We start from the raw sequence: 25403 nt of genomic DNA on the forward strand, positions 1-25403 counted from the left end.
TGTTGTTGTTTATGTAACAACAAATGTTGTTTATGTAAAATGCTTTTTATGTAAAAAATGGTTAGTATTTTCGGTGTTTCTGAGCTTTTGACACGTTAAGGCAGGTTTCTGATAAGTGTATCTGGAGAAAAATTCTGGAAGTTTCTGCTGATTTGCTGCAGGTGTAAAAAGCATGAAAGCTGTAGTGAATTCAGTCCTGCAATGAGCTGGTAAATCTTCCTGTAGCTATTCAGTAATAAATATTGTAAATTCTAGGCATGCTTAGCAGGGAAAGGACAAAACAGCTAGTTCCATCTGCAGTGTAGGATTCCCAGAGATATTGAATAATTGTAATCTCTGAAAAAAAAAATTTTTGTTTCAAATCAAATTTCAAACCTTTCAAATTTGAGGTTTCCAGTCTTTTTTCAATCAGCTGTAATCATCAGTTCAGGCAGAACTGAAGTGGAACTGTAATTAGGATTCTGAAAAAAACCTAATCCAGAGACAATTTATATTAATTGGACTTTTCCCATTAGTTTTTTGGGGGTTAAGTCAGTAAAAGAAAGAAAAATTCAATAAGCCTGGCAGCAAGCAAAAAAGACCAGACAGAAAACTGAAAGAAATTTGTTTTATTCTTTAGATAGAATGCGATTGAGTTGCACTCTAGGACTATGCATTGTCATGAAAAAATGCTTGAAAAATAGTGGGAGAATATTCTCTCTTTTATAAAAGTAAAAGTTGGGTAATTATACAGTCCAGCATCTGTGAAGTTTTGCCTTTAAGTTTATGAAAGTCATGTACTCAGAGGCAGTCATTTATGGGTAAAGGAAAGCGCTCATAATGGCGTAGCTTGAAATCTGTGAGCTTAAAAAAATTCAGAGCTGGAGTCTAACTTGATCTAAACCCCTTTGACACTGCTCGGAAGTGTAAAGGGGGCTAGAATGGGCAAAACCCATCTTAAATTCCCTTGACTATCCATTTGAATTCAAAAGTAAATTTCAGTAGAACCGTAACATTGCTGTTTCATGTTTGCTTTCAGTATTCTTTCAAGTAATTGAGCCTTACTGGCATGAATAAGTGCAAAAGCAAGAATTAAGTTCAAAGGCTTGAAAACTCAAACAATACAATATAAGTCATAATAACAATTTCATAAGAACCAATAAATAAAACAGCAATTTTTTCATAAACTACTTATATTGCACTACTCACAACAAATTTGCCAGAAAGATCACCAGTCATTTCAGTTGATAAATACAGTTCAGAACTTTGCCATCAGCACAAATTAAAACTTGATTACATTTTGGTAATAAGACTAAATATTTAACACCATTTGGCCCTGTGAATAAGCTCTATTTTGTCTCTGCTTCCAACCAGGAAAAGATATAAGAAATTTGACTTCTTCAAAGAAATGGCTTCTTCTCTTACCCTTTCCATGGTGAGGTGATTGTTCTTTAAAGAATATGCTTTCCATAAGGATTTCGTTTTGGAAAAATTTGGATATGTTGGCATACCATAATTCATGTAACTGCGTATCACTAACCAAGTTAGTGGTTCAGATTTTTATTGCTCCAGAATCTCTTAAACCATTTTTAACTGCTTTTGATACCTGTAATATATGAAGCTAAAAAGTTAGTGATGTTTAAACACTTTCATTATAACCCAGTACTGTGGGGAAAAAAAAGTAGTTATTGAACTTAATTGATAAAATATCTTGTAAACTTTTCCATTATTTCAAAGTTGCAGTAATGGTATCCGTATATATAATCTTTATAAAAAAGCAGATAAGCTGTGCAGTTGTACTTCAAGTGATACTTTTTTCTGTTGAAAAAAATTAGATAAGGACAGCACATGTTTCCAAACATGTGAAATGTTCCTAAGGCACTGATTCTCATTAACTGCCATGTTATATAGTGTTTTAAATTTTTAATACAGAATATACTTTTCCTGTTACTATTATTTTTCTACATGTACTTAAAAATCAATAAAGTATTTACGACCATAAAGAAAATACTTGGGTCAAGGACTGCATTTGTGATACAAATATTTATACAATATATTTATTAGTTTGTATGCATACAAACACAAATAATGTGTGAGTAAGCATACAAACATACACACACACACACACACATGTGCGTGCATAATGTAGAGCTGACTCGTCAGACAATTCTCCAATACATATTGCCTTCATCATTTAGATTACAGCATATTAACAAGCAAAAGTTATTTTATATGGAAATAGATGCTAGAACAAGATGCCAGAAAAATAAACAAAATAAATGCGTTAATAAATACCATTAATAACAGGTACAAAAACCAGAAGTTCAGCTGAAAAACAGAACAGTTTTGCTCACTCTGTTCCAAATCCTTCTATTACAGAATTATTCCTCTCTACTTTTTTCCATTCGTGTTCTAAATCCAAATTCAGATCTGATGCTCTACCTTAAAGTAGCCTTTGCCATTGTCATAAGACCGCTGAGGTAAAGGTGAAGTGAATTAAATTTCAAATTAATTTGTTATAGTTATTACTTCAAACATAAAAAGCTTTTTGTTGAGCTGTACATTTTCACAGCCAAAAACTAAACTAAACAAGATGAAAATCAAAGTCAGTAATAGTAACAAAATACACATGCAATTTCACTCAAAAACTCAGCTTGCCAGAAATATGAGTGGCAGGCATCACAATGTCTCAGTGGGGGAACAATTATAAAATACCAACCTTTGATAGCCCTTTTAGATCCCATGCGTTCATTAGCTAACTAATTTTGGTATAAAACTCCATAACTAATGCAAAGTACCATAGGTGACTGATTCAACGTGACTGCACTTCTATTACATCACCCAATCTTTCCTTAGCTTGGTGGCTGCTAAGTTGTGAAGACAGCAACTTTTTAGTTAATCTTAATGGCTTGACACATCATTAACTTTATTACTGTATTTCTACTAGCCAACAGACACTATGGTCTTCTATTAATTAGCAAAATCTCTATGCCTTTCAAAAATCTAATATACCTTTAATAGTTATAATAAAACCACTAGATCGATTTAAGATACTTAGGCTCCTAAAAAACACCTGCCCCTCAGTTGCCCACTATTGAGCTTCCTGCAAATCTTCATTTTCTTTGGTGGGAGAAGCTTACTAGCACCTTCAAATCCTTCAGTAGCAGCTCCTGAGAAGATTGCCTTTACACTTCCATATCTTTCACATCTGTTGATGCTGTTCAACAGGCAGCAATTTTTGGCAGCATTTCGTAAAAGTGGCAGAAAGAGGTGACTGTTCCAGACTTACAAGATCTGTGAGCTTTGTTTCTGTTTTCTTCAGAAGAGGAAGATAGTCTTGTAGGTTACGGTACCTTTGGATTGAAGGAGTATTTGCTCTGATGCTGGCCTTCCCTCATTTGCTAGATATGTATGTCATATGCTAGGTATGTATATGTATCTGCTCATTTGCTCATTTACTTTGTGTTTTAGTCTCATTTCAATTGAATAAAGATGTAAAAAACATTTAAAATTACATGGGGCAAGTAGAACTGAGGGAATCTTGCAAAATACATTAAGCCTCTCAGAAATTTAGCAGGGAATCAAAGACAGTGATAATAGTGGATCCTCTGCCTTAGGTTTGATTACAAAGTTAATCCCATACTTTTATTATTTAATCCTCAGGTTCTCTATTGTATTATTTATGTATATTAGGAAAGTGAAAGTTTCCCTCTGGAAGCTAGTCTGCATCAACTAGGGTTTGGAATAAATGGAGAGTCTGGTCATTAGAGGAGTCAGATAATTAAGTTTTTCTCATTCGATGCATTCAGTACTTCTCTCCCTTCAGCAACAGATACATGACAAAAAACAAACATTTTTTTCATGACTGGGCAGTGGGATATTCAAGAAAGTTCAGCTTAGTTTCCTCTAAATGCACAGGTAATCTAAGGAGAATATAGCTGTTGAATTGAGGATGATAACAATCAATATACTTTAGATAAAGCCTAGACTCACTTTTTTTTCAGCCAAAACTCCTCTTTTTTAACATCCTAAACTATTCAGTTGCTGTCCAAAAAGTGAAGAAATGGACTTGCAGCTTTATGATAAAGTCAAAATACAGTCAGGAACAATATTGGACAGTCTTTCCTCACATTGTTATATATCGTTATATATCATTGCTCATCAGTGTATATCAAAGTACATCACAAAGTTGGTATCATTCATTTCATTTAAAGGAAAAAAAAAGGAGACTTTACCAACATTGCGCATCAGGCCAGCCAAGAATCGAGCAAGGGATACTTAAAGCCCTTCCCCACAGCTTTGCTCTTAGATACATTGTTTCATTTGGAAGCAAATTGAGTAAAACCTCTTGGAAGCAGGTGAAAGGCCGTTTTCCTCTTACAGATAAACATAATTCATAGCTCAGATGCAATCGTTTAAAAGACCATCTAGGTTCTTAATAAAGCTTGTTGGAAATAGTCCAGAATTTCATTAAAAAGGTCATATTCACAAAAGCTAACTTAAGGTTAACAAAGCTTATCTTTTAGATGGCTTCTGCAGTCGCTAGACCGGCAGTTACTCTGGAGAGCAATTTGAAGAAGCAGCCTCCTTTCACTGCTCTGAACCGATCTCTGGAGGTGCCCATCTCTCTTTTTCCATTTCAGTCATCCTCTGCAAACAAATTAAGTGTGGGTTTTGCAGTGTTTTTTTACCAACCCATGACCAACCAGAACCAGGAAGCCTGCTCCTAAAGATAATCTCTTCTATTCTTTTGTGACTAAGGATGAATCTTTCTACCTGTGGGTGATAAGGTTAATTTTTGTCCCACCCCCTGCCTCAGACTCTTCTTAGCTTATTTGGACCCTGCCTATCTGTTAATGCTAATCTTGCCTCAATTCTCATTCCAGGTCTTTGTCCTCATCCAAATGGCTATCCCATTCTCCATTCAGTGGTATCTCTGTTAAAAACAATGTCTTCATGCACTCAACTCACATGATAACTTTTCTTACTGTTCAGTTTACCTTAATCTTTATCCTCCTACTTAATTTTGTATCTCTTTAACTTATATGCTACATAAACTACAGCTCCTTTACTGAATATTTCACTTATTACACTTGAGCATACTGCATCAAAATAATCCTGTTATAAACTACTATAAACTACTTATAGATGTTGTCTCCAGTTCTACACAGATTTATGCAGGTGTTTTATTTCATATGATTTAAGCAGTACTGTTTACTTCCATGGGAAGAGTCACTGTGCAAAAAGATAAACCCATAGGTAGCTCCTTAGTGAGTTGAAACCAAAGGTAAGAAAAAAAGCTTTAACCCTCCTGGATCTAACAGTCTCTGCAGTGCTTACTGTTCTAGTTGCTTCAGCTCAACCTTCCTTCAATTTTATAGCGAACATAGCTTGAGGCTCAGGAGTTTTCATAAGAAACACCCCTTCAAAAGTGAGCACTTTTCTTTTAGCCTGTTTTAAAGACTTAATATCAAATATTGTCTCATGTTTAAATCTGATTTAACTCAGTGGAGGTACTCTGGGTGGCAGAGTTTTCCATGGAAGGCAAACTTTTAGCCCTCCATTCTATTCACCTACTGAAAATTGATTATCCTGTATTCTTAACAAAATATACATACTAGCAGCTATCAATGTTTCCACCTTTGTATTTACTGCATTGGATGGAGAGTTTTTTTATACAGACACAAGATATTTTTGCCATTTTAAGACAGCATGAAAGCTATCCTGGAGATCTAGAGATGCATTTCTCTACAACATAAATCCAAATTCTTTTCAACTAACTACTCTGCATGAATAGTTATGGAGATTAGAAAAGCCTCATGGCAGTGATGAACTAAAAGCATGTTATCAAGAGGGCATGCTTTTCATTTCGTAGAAGGCATTAGATCAGGAGATAACTCATCCTGCAGGAAACAAGAGGACAGCACAATTTCTAAGAGAGCAGACAGAGTTCTATCTTTATTCCATTTGTTTTGTAAGTAATTGATGTATGGCAGCAGAAATTTGTCAGTGTTGAATGGTGTTCTACACATAAGCTTGGCTTAAAAGAACAATGGGTTTTTACACTGAGTAATCTAATGTAAAAAATTGCTTACACCTAATCCCAAACAGCCATTACTTTTCAGGATATATTCCATTCTGTCTTTATAACGAATGTTATTTTTATGTGATTTTCACAGACGAAAGCAGCAACTTCCACAACCATCTTCCAACAGCTGGTGCACTAGAAACCACCAATAGATAAAATATGTCGAATGATATAAGAATGAAACAGGAATGGACAGGGATGTAAACTGAATTCATAAGGTCTGGTTTAAAAATTTTATGTAACTTCAACATCCTGGTACGGGTGGAATCAGCTGTATGCACCCATATCCTATTATTTCAATACCTGTCTGTATTGGGTTTATGTGACAAGGTGTTGGCCGTGGGGGGCTGCAAAGGTGGCCTCTGTGAGAAGAGATCAGGGGCTGCCCTGTGCCAGATACAGCCACTTCCAGCCATCTCCAAAATAGACCCACCACTGACCAAAGCTGAGCCCATCAGCCAAGTTGGTGGCCCCTCTGTGAAAGCATTTTTAAGAAATGGTAAAAAACACTGCACAGCAGCTATGAGAAAATGTGAGAGAAACAACTCTGCAGACACCCAGGACAGTGAAGAAGGAGGGGGGAGGAGGTGCTCCAGGCACCAGAGCAGAGATTCCCCCGCAGCTTGTGGAGAAGATAATGGTGATACAGGTTGTCCCCCTGCAGCCCATGGAGGACCCCACATGGAAACAGGTGGATGTGTTCTGAAGGAAGCTGCAGCCTGTGGCGAACCCATGCCAGAATAGGCTCCTGGCAAGGGCTGCAGCCCCTGGGGGGACCCAAACTGGAGCAGTCTGTTCCTGAAGGACTGTTCCCATGGAAAGGACCCATGCTGGAGCAGTTCTTGAAGGACTGTGTGCTGTGGGAGGGACCCCACGCTGGAGCAGAGGAACAGTATGAGCAGGAAGGAGAGGCAGAGATTAAATGTTATGGACTGACCGCAATCCCCCATTCCCATCTCTCTTGTGCTGCTCAGGGGGGGAACTAGGTAGAAGAGTTGGGAGTGAAGTTGAGCCAGGGAAGAAAGGAGGGGTGGTGGGAAGGTGGTTTTAGTTTTGTCTTTGTTTCTCACCATCCTACTCTATTTTTTTTTAATTGGCAATAAATTAAATTCATCTTCCCCAAATTGAGTCTGTTTTGCCCATGATGGCAATTGGTAAGCGATCTCCATCTTTATCTCGACACACAAGCTTTTCATCTTAATTTCTCCTTGTCCTGTTGAGGAGGGGAGTGAGAGAGCAGCTGAGCGGGGGTCTTGCTGCTAGCCAAGGCTGACCCGCCACAATGTCACGTCTCCTAGGCCAGGAACTGTTTAATGGCCCCATTTCAGGCAGAGAGATGGCATTTAGAGTTTAGAAATTCCCAAAATGAAACCAAGTGTTAAGAAGAGGTATTGAGAAGAAAAGAAAATTAAAAAAAAAAAAAGAAAAGAACCTCTGAGGACTCAGAAAGACTTACAAAAACCAGCAATGAGTGGAAGAAGCTTCAGACATGCTTTTATTACTACAAATGCTGTAAATTGATGCTCTGTTTTGGACAACACAACCTATTCTGACCACCTTTGTCATGTATGCTAACCATCTTCTGTGGTGTTTCCCAGATCCCTCTGACCTGAATCAAGAGCACCGAAAGGTGCTCTGATTTTGACAAGACTGTTTTATGCATTTCTCCAGAAAATCCTTGAGTGATTCTTCCTCTAGTGAAATCCTGGTCACCCCTTTTAACACCGTGAAGCTGAGTTCCATTTGCAGCTCTTGCCTGAGTGTTACTGAAGGATTTGAACCAAAATTAGCTGAATCACAGATATTGTATTCATAAAACATAACATTTGTGACAACTAGAACAGATGTGTTTTCCCTGTAATTATTATAGAGAAATTAGGGATTGTGTTTGACCAGTGAGTTAGGCTTCCCCTTTGGTCATCAGTATGTTCAAAATGTTTATAAAAGGAAATAAAAGGAAAATTTGTGCACGGACAGATGAGAAAGATGATCGGTTCAGAGGCTAATGGGTGTTTAGATCATCACTGAAGAATTTGGACTTCACAAGTCCGAAGCCTAAGGATGGTTAAACTGAAGCCACATTTTTCTAACATTTCTAAACTGGAACCCAGTCAATTGCTTTGTTTAATTGATGATCTTGTCAGGTTTGTTGCTGGCAGCATTTTGAAAAATGGAAGTGCTGGGAATGAAACTGAATCATGCCTTTTCACTAAGCAGCTAACTGCAGAAGAGTCCCTCATCTTTGGAAAAGTCCACCAGCAAGCAGTCCTGGGACCTGCAGCTTCCAACTCATTTCATTCCAGCCAGGCTTCCTGGGAATCTCTCAAAGGATTTCCTCAAAACCTGTTCTTATTTTGGTAAGAGTTTCTGGAACTGAAGGTGCTTCAGATTAAGCATGCTTAGCTCAATGAACCAACATTTTTCAACATACTTAATTTGTCAGAATTTTTTTTAACAACTCCATGTTCAACACCTCGTGCATAGTGCTCACAGAATCACAGAATCACAGAATCATATAGGTTGGAAAAGACCTTTAAGATCATCGAGTCCAACCATAAACCTAACACTGCCAAAAACCACCACTACACCATGTCTCTAAGTACCTCATCCAAACGTCCTTTAAATACCTCCAGGGATGGCGACTCAACCACTTCCCTGGGCAGCCTGTTCCAATGCTTGATAACCCTCTCGGTGAAGAAAAATTTCCTAATATCCAGTCTAAACCTCCCCTGGCGCAACTTGAGGCCATTTCCTCTCGTCCTATCACTTGTTACCTGGGAGAAGAGACCGACCCCCACCTCTCTACAACCTCCTTTCAGGTAGTTGTAGAGAGCGATGAGGTCTCCCCTCATCCTCCTTTTCTCCAGGCTAAACAGTCCCAGCTCCCTCAGCCGCTCCTCATAAGACTTCTGCTCCAGACCCTTCACCAGCTTCGTTGCCCTTCTCTGTACGCGCTCCAGTACCTCAATATCCCTCTTGTAGTGGGGGGCCCAAAACTGAACACAGTATTCGAGGTGCGGCCTCACCAGTGCCGAGTACAGGGGCACAATCACTTCCCTAGTCCTGCTGGCCACGCTATTTTTGATACAGGCCAGGATGCCATTGGCCTTCTTGGCCGCCTGGGCACACTGCTGGCTCATATTCAGGCGGCTGTCAACCAACACCCCCAGGTCCTTCTCTGCCAGGCAGCTTTCCAGCCACTCTTCCCCAAGCCTGTAGCGTTGCATGGGGTTGCTGTGGCCCAAGTGCAGGACCTTGCACTTGGCCTTGTTAAACCTCATACAATTCACCCCAGCCCATCGATCCAGCCTGTCCAGGTCCCTCTGCAGAGCCTGCCTACCCTCCAGCAGATCAACACTCCCACACAACTTGGTGTCGTCTGCAAACTTACTGAGAGTACACTCGATCCCTTCGTCCAGATCATTGATAAAGATGTTAAACAGAACTGGCCCCAACACCGAGCCCTGGGGAACACCTCTTGTGACCGGCCGCCAACTGGAGTAAACTCCATTCACCACCACTCTCTGGGCCCGGCCGTCCAGCCAGTTCTTTACCCAGCGAAGAGTACACCCGTCCAAGCCATGAGCAGCCAGTTTCTCCAGGAGAATGCCATGGGAAACCGTGTCAAAGGCTTTACTGAAGTCTAGATAGACAACATCCACAGACTTCCCCTCATCCACTAGGCGGGTCACCTTATCATAGAAGGAGATCAGGTTGGTCAAGCAGGACCTTCCTTTCCTGAACCCATGCTGGCTGGGCCTGATCCCCTGGTTATTCTCTACATGGCTCAGTATTTGGAAAGGACAAATGCACAGATGTAAAGCTTTTCCATGTGAGGACTTGCCTTTTGTCTGAAAAAAAGTACAGTGCAAGATATACTAGAAATGCTAATTACCAAAGAAAGGTTTTTGCTTTTCAAAAGTAGAGAAATCTTCAGGGACCTTCACTAACAAATGCCTTTAGTAACTAAACGACTTGAACTACAGCAGCATTTAGTTAAAACTACACTAACTGATCTACTATTAAAGTCTTTACTAAAGGCAGTGTAAAATCCCTTCAAAATCCTCCAGCCATAAAAATGTATGGTTTTATAAATAATAGCTATTTTTTACAGTTCTTAACGCCACGGATTAAAACAAAAAAAATCCATTTTTTTTTCCTTAGAATTAGTGCTAGAAAAAAACAGTTGGAGGGACAATACCATTAACCAAGCAGGTACCCCGGCCATGAAGACAACTCAGGATTAGGTGAAGCTTAAGTCCATTAGATATTTTTAGATGAGTTCAGAAGCCCACTAAAGTCAGAGAGTTTTGTAATTCAACAGAAAAATCTCTCAAGGGTTAATAATTAGCAAATATTTCAATCTTTTGTTGAACTGTGTCATTATGTCAGTGCTTTATCAGACTGGTGTTCCACTGATTTGATCATACTCCTGTTAGCTTCAGTGGATGAGGACAAAACCTTGTGAGAGAACCACTTCACCATTAACTGCAGTTAGAACTCAGATCCTACTGCAATTTCACATAAGTGACAACCACAATAGCTGACCAGTACTGACCCTTCAAATTTAGGCCCTTTTCCAGTCTTGTTCCATACCTGGTATATTTTGGATAGGATTTGCCACTGGAAGAAACTTTTCTGTCAAACCAATAGCAATGTTACCATGGAATAAAAAGAGCATTAGCTGAAGAATATTCCCACTAGCATTTGGTACTTCATATATCTTTTGGTGGAGCATTTGGCAGTGTGAAAGTGGTTTATGAAGCACTCCAACCCCAGGCATGGCTTTCTGGTCCCTTAAAATCGCCTCTGCATCAGACATCATTAAAGTAGAAGCAGATAATTTAATCTTTCGAAATCCAAGAATTAACCAAGATAAAGCATTGCAGTGTTTAGAGGCAGACATATATGTATCTAAAAGCAATAAGTACACTTTAGGTTGTCTATCTGTTTCACTGAGCTGAAAAACTGTAATCATGCTGTCCTGCTTTTGGCTGGGATAGAGTTAATTTTCTTCCGAGTAACTGGTATAGTGCTGTGTTTTGGATTTAGTATGAGAATAATGTTGATAACACAGTGATGTTTTAGTTGTTGCTAAGTAATGTTTACACTGGTCAAGGATTTTCAGCTTCCCATGCTCTGCCAGGTGCACAAGAACCTGGGAGGGGGCACAGCCAGGACAGCTGACCCCAACTGGCCAAAGGGCTATTCCATACCATACGATGTCATGCTCAGTATATAAACTGAGGAGGAGTTGGCCAGGGGGTAGCGATCGCTGCTCGGGGACTGGCTGGTCATCGGTCGGCGGGTGGTGAGTGGTAGCATCACTTGTTTTTTTTCCTGGGGTTTGTTCCTCTCTGTCTTGTTGTTTTCCTTTTCATTACAATTTATTTATTTATTATTATTATCATTGTTGTTATTATTGTTATTATTGTTGTTGTTGTTATTTTATTTCAAATATTAAACTGTTCTTATCTCAACCCATGAGCTTTCTTACTTTTGCTCTTCAGATTCTCTCCCCCATCCCACCAGGGGAGAGGGCGAGCAAGCGGCTGTGTGGTGCTTGGTTCCTGACTAGGGCTAAGCCACGACACATGCTGATATGATTTACTGTCTGAAATCCATTTGTATGGCAAGATCTACAGGTTGGATATTGCTTTTCTTGAGGGGAATCTGGATGGCAGGATGCATCTGTCTCTATATGCCCATTCTCTTTTTGCAGGTTACATTCAGGCTCAGACATTTGTCCTTGCTGTTCCATGACTTTCTGGTAGTTCATCACTTAAGCAGAATGTCAGTTTGTAACATCATGTCTACAGGATTATTGACTTCCCCTCTGCAACCTGAGAAGTGCTAATGTCTCTGTCTAGGCAATAAACAGAAAGTGCTAACATGGCTCCCAATATTAAAGTTTAAGGAAATCATTAACTCCTTCTTCCTGACCAGGCTCAGCTTTTGGTAAACAAACGTTTGTTTATGTAAACATACAATTCGTATAACAATAACTTGACAATCACACTTTGTAAAGTCATGTATAAGGAAATATTGTATGCAGTTCATCAGATCATGTTTGAGAATGAACACAGCCGTGAAAAAACTCTTCTGGGAGTGGTGGTAGTCTTGGGATAAGTGCCTGTAACTCCGGCTCTGAGGTATACTATGATCTTTAGGTTTTGTGTGAGCCATAAACATAAAGAATTAGACTTAGAATATTATTTTCATGAGTACAGTAAGCCTGAACAATATAATTTCAGTCTCTTAGTGTTGATATGAGCTAATTTCTTAGAGATCACTACCAGTAGTCTCAGGAGTACTAATATAATCCCTTAGGATCATTTTCAGAGTTTTGTACCAGTTTACCTGAAATAAGGTAAATTTACAAGTTGTCCTTCTTTGGTATGTTCTATGCCTTAATGTCCTTTGTCTGAGCCTTCTGAATTTTGCTTGATATCTGCTCCCCCTGCTTTGAAATCTAGATTTCAGAAAAATTAAAATTGATATTTTAACATCAGCTTTTTAATGAAAAAACAGATTTCTGCAGGTCAATGCACCCTTCAGAAAACAGAAATATGAAACAAAAATGATCTAACTAATAATTTTCTTGCAGGAATAATTCTTAAAAAATATATGTCGATGCATACCAAATTTGCTATTTCAGCCAGTGTGTTACAAAAGAAAAAAAGTCAAAGCCTTAAGGCTAGAGTTTATGCATAATCATGAACTTCTAAACCAGGGGGAAAATCTTACCCGTGACTCCTTTGATAATTTTAGAAAGCCACCAGGGAGCTGGCAGCTGCAGAGGGCAATGCTACCCCTTCCCTGAGCGGTGTCCGGGCTTGGTGTGCAGCAGCCAGGCAGCTGCAGCAGGCTCAGCCTCTTCGCCTTGCACCTGGGGTCCGCCAGGCCCAAGGAGATGAAGTCTCGCAGTATAAGAGGCAGCAGTTCTAGCACACTGAATAAAGCACCAAGAACAAGAAAATGATCCCAATCCTGACACCGGTTTCATTTGTCAGGACTGACAGGTTGCAGTGGGAAACCCGAACACCTGATGTCAGCATCAAACTGCAGAGACTGGGAGGGCTGCACAAGCCGAGTGGCTCTGAGCAGCAGATCATTGCTCACATGTATAGGTGGGCACAGGCAGTTGCAGAAATATTGGCTTCATTTCTGTGTTGTATTCTGTGTGCCCATCCTGTGAGGGCAAATCACAGAAAGTTTCTGACAATTAAAAAATGAATGTTTCTAAAGTGCTGTGTAGGCACAAAAATTCACTATGATTTCTACAAAGCCTTCAGTGTCTGGGGACCCAGAAACTTCAGGGGCTCCAGCTGTCTTCAGCACCATCTCTTGCAAAGCTTTTCCAAATGCTGGCAACAACGAGTGCCTTCCCAGACGCTGCTGGATCCTGCTGCAGTGGTATGGGCGTCTTAGAGTGGAGAGCTGGAGGAAGAGTGGTCCATCGTGACAAACATTGCAGAGCCGTTATCCTTGCTTTAGCTGCATCCCTGAGCCAGTGAATTACAGCTCTGGACCCCATGCGTGGCCTAAGCATGGCAGCAGGTAAAAGAAATTTATAAAAATAATCTCTTGCTCCTTTGTTATACATAACAGGAAAACATGAACTCACTGTCCCTCTTTAATATGTTTCCCTTAATTGCTACATTGTGTAACATGAAAACATGGTTCTCTGAAGTCCGTTTCAAACCCATGCAATTGTAATTTTAAAAGTGCAATGCATTCATTTACAACACATTCTGTTAATGTTCTCTTTTTCAGTGTGACACTTGCAACAGAATGGCTATCCAAATGAGAATAGCTGTTGCCAAACACCATACACAATAAGCTCAAGTTGGTCTCAGTAAAAATATTTCTGAAGAGAAAAATAATAGAAATCTAGAAATATATTTAGATATAGATATATAAACTTGCACACACAAGCTATAGATTTGCTGAATGAAGATTATTTATAATTTGGAAAAAAACTTTGCAAAAAAAAGTTTATTAAAGAGTGGACAGAAGTTAAATAGACTTTGGCATTTGGTTTAAAAATACATACTTATTTCAAGAAAACCATAATTTTGGAATATACTCAGCATTACATTTTATATGTGACAGTCTTTTAAAAAACTTAGAATCTGATCATAAAAGATTTCTTAAATAGTTTCTGAATTTTCTCTTCAGAGACTAAGATTAGCTATAATTTCTAAATATTTGCTGAAGAACACTGTAACGGTGTGCTTCCCCCGCCCCCGACCTTTATCTCCTGCAACCCTGCTTAGGTGATAACCACCAGTGGTGATTGTAATGGATGCATCTGGTCACCATCGGCTCAGAGTCGATTCAGGAGACAGATAACAACACAATAGCCTAGGGCTACTGTGCAATGCACCCACCGAAGAAACTAAAACCTGTGGTCGGCATGCAGATATGACTATGGGTCAATCATCTTACCCCCATAAATAGTGAGCAGCCCAAGAGCCCTTTGAGCTCTCCTGCACGGCAGCGGGCTGCACGCCAGGATCTCCCCTTGAGCAGGGACGCCTCTCAAGGTTACTCCTCGAGGTTGAGAGATTCCTTGCCGCAACAGATCCTCGGTAAGTGACTAATAGCATCTAAACTTTGAAATCTTAGCTAAGTGATATAAAGGAGTGATTGCGCACATATAATCCTTTCGACATAAACGTTGACCAAGTCTGAGACTGGGACTGGATCTAGCCGCACCTAGACTCCTCTCTGAGAAGGAGTTTAGAAAGCAAGGGGATCTTTTTCTGAACCTCATGACTCAACAGGAGGGTCTCCCTGACAGTTTTGTCTGACCCTGTCCTCTATGCAGTAAATAATCAAGTGCACCTCGCCATCGAATCTTGTTAAAACACTGTGGCATTGAACTTTGTTAACTCCCTATTCTGTATCAATAAACTATATTTTTACTTCTCTCTAACGAGTGAAGTGCACGCTCACTCCATCCGTGACAAACACATACACCAATTTGATTATAATATTATTATAATTTATTGCTGATTTTACTGGAAAATAAAAGCACATTACAAGAAACACACATCACACACCCCTGCAATCAGCAGACAAATGGTCACTGCTTTGAAAATTTGTCTAAAATCCTTCGTCAGGAACATATTCTGACCTAGTTGCTATACCATTAATTGCAAAATATTATTAGTATCATATTGAGGTAATATTTTTGAAAATGCAGTTAGCTGAGGAGGAACGGCATGTAACGAAATTAATTTAATCAAAAAGTCATTGTGGTTATTGAAAATTTTTAGTGGGGTTTTTATGAAGTAACAAGAGTGTTGATGAGTAAATACAGTTTTGCTATTGCAAGAAGCAGGTCACTGGCTTTGTAGTAACTTAATACTCAGGTCTCAGGACTTACCTGAAATTTTCTGGAGTGGTCATAAGGTTTTTTTACAGTAAGTCCAAAAACTGTAAAGGACAGGGAGGGGTCAGGAGGTCTATATTCTATAATAATGCTTGTTAATATTTTGTTTTGCTATAGCTTAATGCTGAGGCTGCAGTGGCATGGTTTAACATTATGTGCTGTAGGTACCAAAAACTCAGTAAGTGTTATGTAACTGAACTGCAGGCCAGTAAGAAACAAACAGTGACTGAAAGACCATGCAAGAACAGAGAAAAATAGCCTTAGAAGGACTCCAGATCAGCCAATATCAAGATCACACTCCTCCTGATGAAGAACCTACGCAGATGATGACTTTATTGCAGACTCCCATGTGCTCAGTTCTCCTTGAGGAAGATGAATACCACTGACCTTATGGTGCAAAGGGATATCAGAACAGCGATCAAAAAACCACAGAAATAAATCTTAAAAACTTAACTGCATTGTTAATGCTATTTTTTTGCTAGCAATTGGATAATTTGTGCTATGACTGTTAGTATCTTTGTAACTGAAATAATAACTATTTTGTTTAATTTTCATTAAACTACTAATAAATTTGTGGCCTACTTACGAGATGCATTTCTTTGTCCTCATAATGTATTTGAGGTGCAGTGATCAAGTCTTTACAGCCTTTACAGCTTAGTAATTTTGGTAAAGAAACATTGTCACCAAGACCTGGTTAAAGGCCCACTGAATTTCTGTAATTTAATTCAATGGGAGAGAAATTAGGCATTTTTTGCTGCAGTTGGTAGTGTCTTGAGAGCTGGTAATCAGTGCGTTTGTCTGTTAAAAACCTCAATTACCAACACATGTAAGGAAGTATTGCAAATAAAGGTGACTATTATGATGTGCTGGATGTCCTGGCAATGCTGGCAGTGTGGTACTGTCCCAGCATTCAAAGCTTGTATAACCACATTCTTGCAAATGACCAAGAATGCTCACAATGAAATTGCTTTTCATTGTGAAATGAAATTGCTTTTCATTGTGAAATGAAATTATTGTAATAATTGTTGGAACATTACAAAATCATTAAATTAATTTTTTTTTTAATTTCATCAAACATAACAAGATATTTGTAGTAAAATATGTTAAATGGCTAATATACACTATCTCCCACACTGAGTGGTTCAACTCTTGGAATGATGAGGTCAAGTGCAAAGGAGAAAGCTGCACAGAAGAGGAGCACTTAATAGACATGAGCAAAAAGAATTCTTGTTGACTTAGCCCTACAGAGGCTACTCAAGTAAGTCAGAATATAAGGCTCAAGAGAAAAGAGAAACAAAATTAAAAACAAATTCACAGAAAGAAAGAAGGTCTGAGGCTTTTACTGACATTAGAGCCCCTTACTCTCCTCTAAGTGTTCTGGTTTCTTTAGGTGATTCCTAAGGCATCATCTAGGGCCCAAACCTAGAGTGCTCAGTGCAAGGAAAAAAAAAAAAAAAACAGACAAAAAAACCATGAAAAAACCAGCAGAAAAATGTAAATTTAAATGAAATTAACAAATGACCTGCCCTTTATGCCAGTCAAGAACTAGGCAGTTCTTAGCATAATAATAAAAGCTGTTCTAATGTGAATTCAGTTGTCTACCCTCCAAAGCTCCAGCAAAGGCATTTTAATCACATCTCATTACCCTCAAGAACCCCTTCTTTGCTGCATACCTGAATTGTACTAGTCAAAGTCTTGTGTTGAAAAAAACTGGAAAGAGAAAGAATGATTACAGCAAAAGGAAAATCTAGACAGAGGAGACATTAGTGGGTATGCTAATTCAGGTAACAGTGAGTGTATATCATATATTTTGCAACAATATTTTCTTAAAAAATAATTAGATCATATCTCAGGAGACATGCAATTTTCTGGAAGAAATTTAATGCAGGATAATGCTAAAACAATTAATAGTTTAGAAAATTTCTCAAAGTTACGCTGTCATTGATACCTTTTTTCAACTATATGCAGAGGACTGTTTAAGCAGCAACATAAATATTAGGTTACTATTAATAGCAGTTAATGTTTTAAAAACAATTGATTCTTTCAAGGTTTATTACATCCCAGCTGAAAAGTGAAATCTCATGAAACTGAAAAAGACAGCATGTCTTGTTCCAACACTGGTGAGAAAAAGAAATGGAATTCAATTAAATGACTTCTGTAGGAGTCTCCAGTGATAAATCAGACACTGCTTATTAATCCACAGTAAGCAATATCACCTGGTTAAAAAAAAAGGCTATATATACAAAACAGAAGGCAATTCTAGCTATGTATGTGGAAAGAGCTCCCTGGAAATTCTTTGTGCATGCATGCTGAGTGGAATCCAGCCAAAAAGGGAATTGTTTCCAGGAAAAATGCACACAGGAGCGTCATTGCTGGGATCAGTTTCCTGTCTTACTTGCCCATTAATTCTTAAGACTGTGAAAATCACTCAGTCTGCTGTCTCTAGGGGAATGACTCTTTCATGGTGGCCCAAATCCTCACCCCCACGTTTTGGGTCTTAGTAGGATGTCCTCTCTGCTTATACAGTTGGTGCTCTGAGCTTTTGAAAATATTTTGTGCTTATGACAGAACCAAAGTGATATCTTTCAAACTGTGTGCTCTGAGAGCTGATGACCAGGTCAAGGTTGTGAGCCCTGTACTTTCTGCAGTGTGCCCTTCAGTCTCAGTCCCAGTAATACTGGGAGATCTGTCATCATGTGCTGTGGCTGCCTCCTGGCCCATACGCTCGATGTTATAATATTTATTTTCTTTTTTTTTTTTCCCCATACAATATTTGGAATCCACTCTTTGTCCTCAGGACCATTCTTGAATGAAATAGCCTGTTAAATTCTCTGAACCTTCATATTAGTGTGACCAAGTCCCAACTGTTGATTGGTAAGGACCAACAAGGACATAAGAAAAGGAACGCAAAAGCAACTAAAACAGTAGAGGGGATGGAGTTACTGTCTTATGAGGAGAGACCAGAGAAGTCTGCAGGGTGTGTAACTGAGATTTTAAAAATCCTGAGGAGCGAGTATGAATATATAACTTGTTCATAATCCTTAAATAATATGACTAGGGGGCACTCATTGAAGCTGGTAGCATACTAGGTTAAATCAGATTTAAAAGCTACTTTTTCACTCATTGGGTATTGAACTTCTGGAATTTATTGGCACAGGAGGTTGCTAAGGTAGATAGTATCTGCAGATTCAAAAAAGGATCAGAAATTTAATTACTAATAGGTTTCTAAACAGATATTAAAAGATATACCTTCCAGTACTTCTAATGTAATGATTGTGGGTGCTAGAGAAATTATTAAATAAATCATCTAAAGACAGTGTCCAGGTTTGTCTGCTTGTTCCATCTCATTTTGACTTTTTTTGAAACAGAATAGTGGGTGGCATGGATCATCCTGAGCCAGCAGGGCAAGTCTGATGTCCCCGCATCATTGCTCAGTCTCTGCTGGTTCCCATACCATTCTCAGAGAAAGCCTGAGAGATTGCTACCTGTCCTGGGCCAGACTGTACCAGGCACCATTTAACAATTTGTCAGTTTAGATGCAGAAATTCCAGAACAAATTTCCCTGGCTGTGTATACTTTAATAGTACAGACATACTTAAATGAACCAGCATTTATGAGCTTCAAGGAAAAACTTACATTCCATATTTACTTCACATTGCAGACATTAACTAAAGTTTTACTTTTCTTGATTCTTAATGAAGTTCATGTTGAAGATAACTTATTACTTTAGAAAGAATTTGCCATGTAATTACAGATTTCTCTTCAATTATCTAACCCATTTGCTGCCTTAGATCCACATGCTTTGCTAATGTACTGTAAATTTTCTCTTCCAAAATTAGGTATATTGTTTAGTTATAAAAAAATGAAATACAACCATTTCAAGATTCACTTCCAGTATAATACATTAACAGAAGATATCAGCAGATTAATAGAAGAAAAGTGACATTGATTATCCATATTGATGCTTGATAAAATCTTATTTTGCCTTGTTATTTTTGTAGATTGAAAGACTTAAATTGAATTTGATTTTGATAAAGATATTCTTAGTTTATTAAACAAAGGAGCTAGCAACTATATAATTAATAACCTTATAGTGCTCTTGTCTTGTAACTATCTTGTTTCTAGCAATCATCCACCCCATTTATACCAGAAATAAAGGAAACCTGCAAGTTTATATAATCCTCATAATAAATTCCCATCCCATTTCATTGCTCTAGGAAAATACACTCCAGTGTCACCATCAGTAGAGTCAGACTTTACTAGAAATCTCTCCATGCACATTGTCGCTCTTCCTTTGGTGCATGCACGGTCTTCCTCTGTAAGTGCCCCCTGACACTCATGGAGATTCTGTATAAATGAAAACCAAATCTCATTTGCTGGCATTTTTCAATATTGACTCTAAAGATGATAGGTTAGCTAAGAAAAATGAAAATAAACACTTAGGTCTCCTTAAAACTCTGGGGATATCACAAGGTATTTTGGAGAATATTAAAAATCTTTAAAGCTGTCTTAATTAGGACCCATCATCCCCCAAATCCCATACACATACAGGGAAGTGTAGCATTTTCATTCAGCCTCTCATTATACTGAAACACTAGATTCACTTGTATTTATTGTTTGTATATAATAGCATGCATATGGCTGGCATGTTCTCCATAAAGAAGAATCCCACCAAAAGGGGTTTACTCTTCAGTGTTGTTAGATGATACCAAAGAAACAAGAAAGCAGGGTCAGATGGGCTGTGAGACTAAAGGACCCAGAGAAATGCAATTAGACAAGAGGTAACGCAGTGAGCACCCATGGAGACACTATTTGTCCAGGCTGGATTAAAGGACTCATTTGAGAAGATCACCAAGTGTATAGGACATCTGTGGTAGAAATAAACAGAAAATGATGAAAGTAACACTGAGATGATAGCAATCAGAGTGCAGAGCATGTGCATAGAGAATGAAAGTAGACATGTAGGTAGGGGCAACATCAACATAAGCCCAAAGGGTGAGCATAAAATGTTTGAGATGGCATCTCATAAGCCAGGAAGCTGGATGGAAGACAGTTGTAGGGGTAGGAGAGAAAGTAGTTGTTAGCATGGCACATGGACGTACAGGAAAGAATGAAGTTGGTTAGAGACAAGGAGTGCCAAGATGAAAAATAACATGTCCAAATGGTAGTACAGGAGAGACAAGTGGGGTGGCGGTAAAGGCTGCAGGGTGAGATGCAGGGAGACAAGAGCTCCTGCATTTCTCTCAATAACAGTGTGCTTCCCTGAAGAGGTGATGTCTCCGTGCAGGACAGGGTATATCAAGGAAAGGAAAAGGGGACAGAGGCAAACAGCCACACATCTTCAGTGAGGTCCGAAGTGGGGGGCCTTGGTTAAGTTTGGGCTGAGAAAGAGGCAACATGTGGCTAAGTAGGTTGAAAGACAAGAAAAGAAAAATACAAAAGAGCAAATCACAAAGGCAGGAATCAAAATTCAGAGAAAAACTAAAATTTTGTCTTAAAAATTTGCTATGGAACTGTTAACACTTCTGGAAAACATAGCCCTGCTGTTCTTGGGAGTGGCAGGATACATTATCCCCAAAATAAACAATCAAAATATTTTTGGGTAAAATAGAGCCACAACATCATCAGTAAATTCAGGGAGAAAGTAATAAAAAGATAATGCCAGTGGTGTCTACCTTATGTGAGTTACAGTAGGTGAAATGAGGAAGAGAGAGGACCAGTTATAGTATCTGGGACATGTATGATGATTTCATGGCACCAAACAGAAAAAGTGCGCCACTAACGACTATGTGATTATACCATTTAAGCACTTTACAGTTATTTTTAGGAAGATATAAAGCTTTAATTTGTGAAGGGTCATGCTGTGACAAAGAAATCAAACTAGCAACAGGAATGCCACTTTTATGCCATAGGTAGCTACCAGTCACATAATAGGTATCTAACAGGTACATGTCTGTCTACTCTGTCACACTTCTATGAGCAGTCTACAGCTGAATTGATTTTTTTAGCCTTCCTCATTATTTGGTACTTCTGACAAGCCAGAAGAAGTGAAAAAAAGTTTAAATAAGGATTCTTGAATCTGCCTAGATTTCCAATTTCACAGCAAACAATCTGTATTTGCTAGCTATTTCTTTCACACTTACTGTCTGTCTGTAGCTGAAATAGAGATAAGAAATCTAGTTTAAACAAAGTTTAGTGATTGCAGTATTGGCTGAAGATTTCAAAGCTACTTTACTTTGGCCTCATCATTGGCTGCAAGGATAAAGGCATCTTCTCCAGAAGTATATTGAAAGATTATGTATATATATTTTTTTCCACATATAAAAATATATATATATATGTTTTGATGACCTTGCTTTTCAAAAAGCTTTTTCCTACCAGACTATCTTCACATGGTTTTTCTTTCCCCTGTCTGATGGGCAACTTTGCAGGTTTTGCAACAAGGAAGTTATTTAATGAGGAAATAGCTCCTGAGGGTCTGCTTCTGATTTTGCATCTGCCTGCATAAATAAGGAGCATCTGCACTGAAGCCAAAGTAAAACTAGTGTCAACTGTCATCAGCTATGCACCTTGCAACTTAAATTTCAAAGCCGGTGGTGCCAACAAAGTTAAAGACCTTTACTTCAGCTAGCAGGCGTCACTTTTTTCAGTTGTATTATCTGATTGACAGAGAATGAAGAGTAATTAACAATGAACACCATGACCAGAACTATTAGACTTCGTTATATAATAGAAAACTAATATTTTAATCAATTTATTTTTCAACAGGCTTCTTGTTTCAATACTTATTTAGCAAATACTCATTTGCAATAGTCTACCCAGGACAAACATCAGAGGAACAAGAGAGGTGTGAGACGTGACCTACCTCTCATCAATGTTACCTGATGCAGCCACACTCAATGCCATACGCTTGCAAAATGTTAAGGCTCTGCTCATTTCTGTCAAGGAGATATCTAGATTTAGCTGCATTCTTCTGTTCCAGCAGGTCAAATTCAATTGGTACTTCAGCTAGTTGACACATTCATTCAACTATTTATCTGTGCAATTATATCTTGGCATGTATACCTATATATATATATATATATATATATATATATATATGACTTCCTCCTAGGAGTCTTTCCCTACCTATCATTGCCCCTCTTCTCTGCTCCCTAAGGTAGAAGGTCAAAATCCTTTTGCAGTTATGAGAATCCTCTATGTAAATTCAGCCAACATTACCCTATCATCAGAGGACTCCCATCTAAAACATTTATTTCTTCCCATCAGCTTGGATCTGTTTTGTCACTACAGTAGCCTTTTCCTTCAGTTTGGAATTGCTGTCTGCTCTGTCAGGTAAATTGATGTATTTTTAGGACCCTTTCTGAACATTTCAGATCCAAATTTCTCCAGTTTGGATTGGCTTCTGTTTCTCATCCCTGTATTGAAAGCCTCAGTGTTCTCAGTATGAGAACATTACTTATATTGCCCTGATTAGAAGTATTTCTGAGGAAGACAAAATAGCTGATACTAGACTTCATTTCTCCACAGTAAAATGTTCTGTATTTACCCAGGCCTAATTTCAGATGTATTAATTGGAAAAAATACTAAATATATTATACATATGTTTGAAAAAGCATTATAATTACAGGTCTATTTATGTCAAACTAATATTGACACAAGTATCTCTATGCCCAGTTGCTTTCACGCTGTGCTTTGCATGATAGCAGCAATGATTATTTGCTAGACATAACTAGTCTGGTACACCCTGTATTTCACTAGGTTTCTGTTAACTGAACATCCGCACCTGAAATGACTGCTAACACAAGACCAGAACAAGGTAGTTTGTGATTGCATGGTCCCATAACCGTTCCTCTATGGGAAGCCCTGTTCGACTATAATATGCCCTCAGTGGGGACGTGGAGGGGTCCTGCATCTCTTTATGCTTTACTCTTCATCTTCCAGTCGGAGAAGGGAAGTCAGAGGAAACTTGAAATGAAGATGCTCCTCTGCTCTGTCACTAATGGCCAGGCAAGGCCACAGACAGGGCATCCTGCATGATGCATGAATTGCAGGGAGATAAAAATCTGCATGAATAAATTGCAGGGAGATAAAATGCTGCATGAATTGCAGGCAGATAAAAATCAACTGACAGGAGGCAACAGACCAAAACAAGACCAAAGCTACACAAAACTCAGGAGCATTATACGAGTGTCAGCGTTCCCCATCTGTATTATGGTGATCGGGAGGTGATTTGTCCTGAGACACTATTACCTGCATCTGACTGCAAGCACTGCTGAGATCACCAAAATTGCTCCAGCAATTAACATGACCCTTACAAAGAGACAATTTAATATGAAGCCCTAGGAATCTTCACCATGGAAGAACCTTATTTAGCAATGAGGTAACAAGCCCCATTTTCTTTGAAGAGCTCTTTTCAACATAAGCATTTTTGTAATATCTCCCTATATTAAATTATATTATAAACCTTTAATTTATATAGTCCTCTGCACCCTTCATGTCCAGTGGCTCAAAGACTATTTTGTTTAGTTATTTAACTAACTTCATGGCCTACACTGAAAAAACTGATAAACCTGATGAAAAACTGATAGAAAAAACCTGAAAAAAAAATTATAAAATCAGTCACTAACAGACAAAAATTAATAAGGAGCATTAAAAATACATTCATAAATAATGCTATGCACATACAATGCACTATCTGACATTAAAGTATCTCTTATAGCAGACATTCAAATACAGATCATGAATAAGAGAAATTCTTATACTCAAATTCTTATCTAATGATACTGAAAGACACAGACCAAAAATAAACATGCTTTGAACAACACCAGACTGTTTTACTATAAATGAAAAAGTGACTTGTAACTGACAAAATATTAATCTTTCCTATCCATTCTTACTGCTATTAGAGAGACATGATTTTTTCTGTAGTGACACTTGAAAAATATGAGATGCTTTTACACATTATATAAAGCCACCTGTGTATGTTCTCTATTAGCTTTAGTTTTTTATTTAGTAATTACATTTATTTAAAATGGTAGTATATTAATACATTAGTAGTTAACAATTATTTCTCAAGTGTGACTGTACCATTCTTCAGTCAGAAGAATGGAGATGCTGAAAGATTGAGGAGCTACATTATGTCAGCACAAAAGGACAAAAATTCCAGGTGTTACCTGCTGCATCTTTGTTTCCGAGAGACTGAATTGAATAAAAGGGCATGGATCTCCAACCACTCAACTTATTCATAAGGTTACCAGACATAGCAGAACTTCTCTTCATTAACTGAGAGGGTATGAGGAAAGAGGTCAAAAAAGTCACCTCCACATAAAGGTTAAATTTGCCTGCTCTGTAAATTATCTATTATGTTGAATACTTCATAATACCAACAATCCTGTAGGAAATTTCTTACTCTACAGAATGAATTCCTGTGAATGTCTGTAAGCTCCTGCAAAAGTCATCCTTTCTGTATAAGCTGTTTGAAATATTATGAGTTCAGAACACTACCAATTTAGTAATTTCCATACGTTTTACAGACTGCAACAGAATAGTATTGCATAGATACACCATATGACTTTGATTCTGAATGTATAATTTGATTTTAGCATTTGAAAGCTGATATTGTGATCATCACTTCATCAGCTTGGGACAATAGAAATATTATAGGCAGAGGCATCTCATTCATATTCTACATTACTTTTCAGAAACAGAACCATGCGGAAGCCACCACATGAATGCCACATAAGTATGTAGGAGGCAATTTGTAAGCAGGAGACAATAAACACTTTTAGTATAGTAAAAGAGTTGACTGGGATGATTTCTTTTCTGCTGATGTCAATTTTCAACACCAGACATGTAAAGAGATTGGCACTGTACTGTACTACTGTCAATATCCAGGAAGTGAGGACAACACACTTGGATTACACAAAAACTCGC

Source organism: Mycteria americana, chromosome 3 (genome assembly GCF_035582795.1).
Source record: "Mycteria americana isolate JAX WOST 10 ecotype Jacksonville Zoo and Gardens chromosome 3, USCA_MyAme_1.0, whole genome shotgun sequence".
NCBI lineage: Eukaryota > Metazoa > Chordata > Aves > Ciconiiformes > Ciconiidae > Mycteria > Mycteria americana.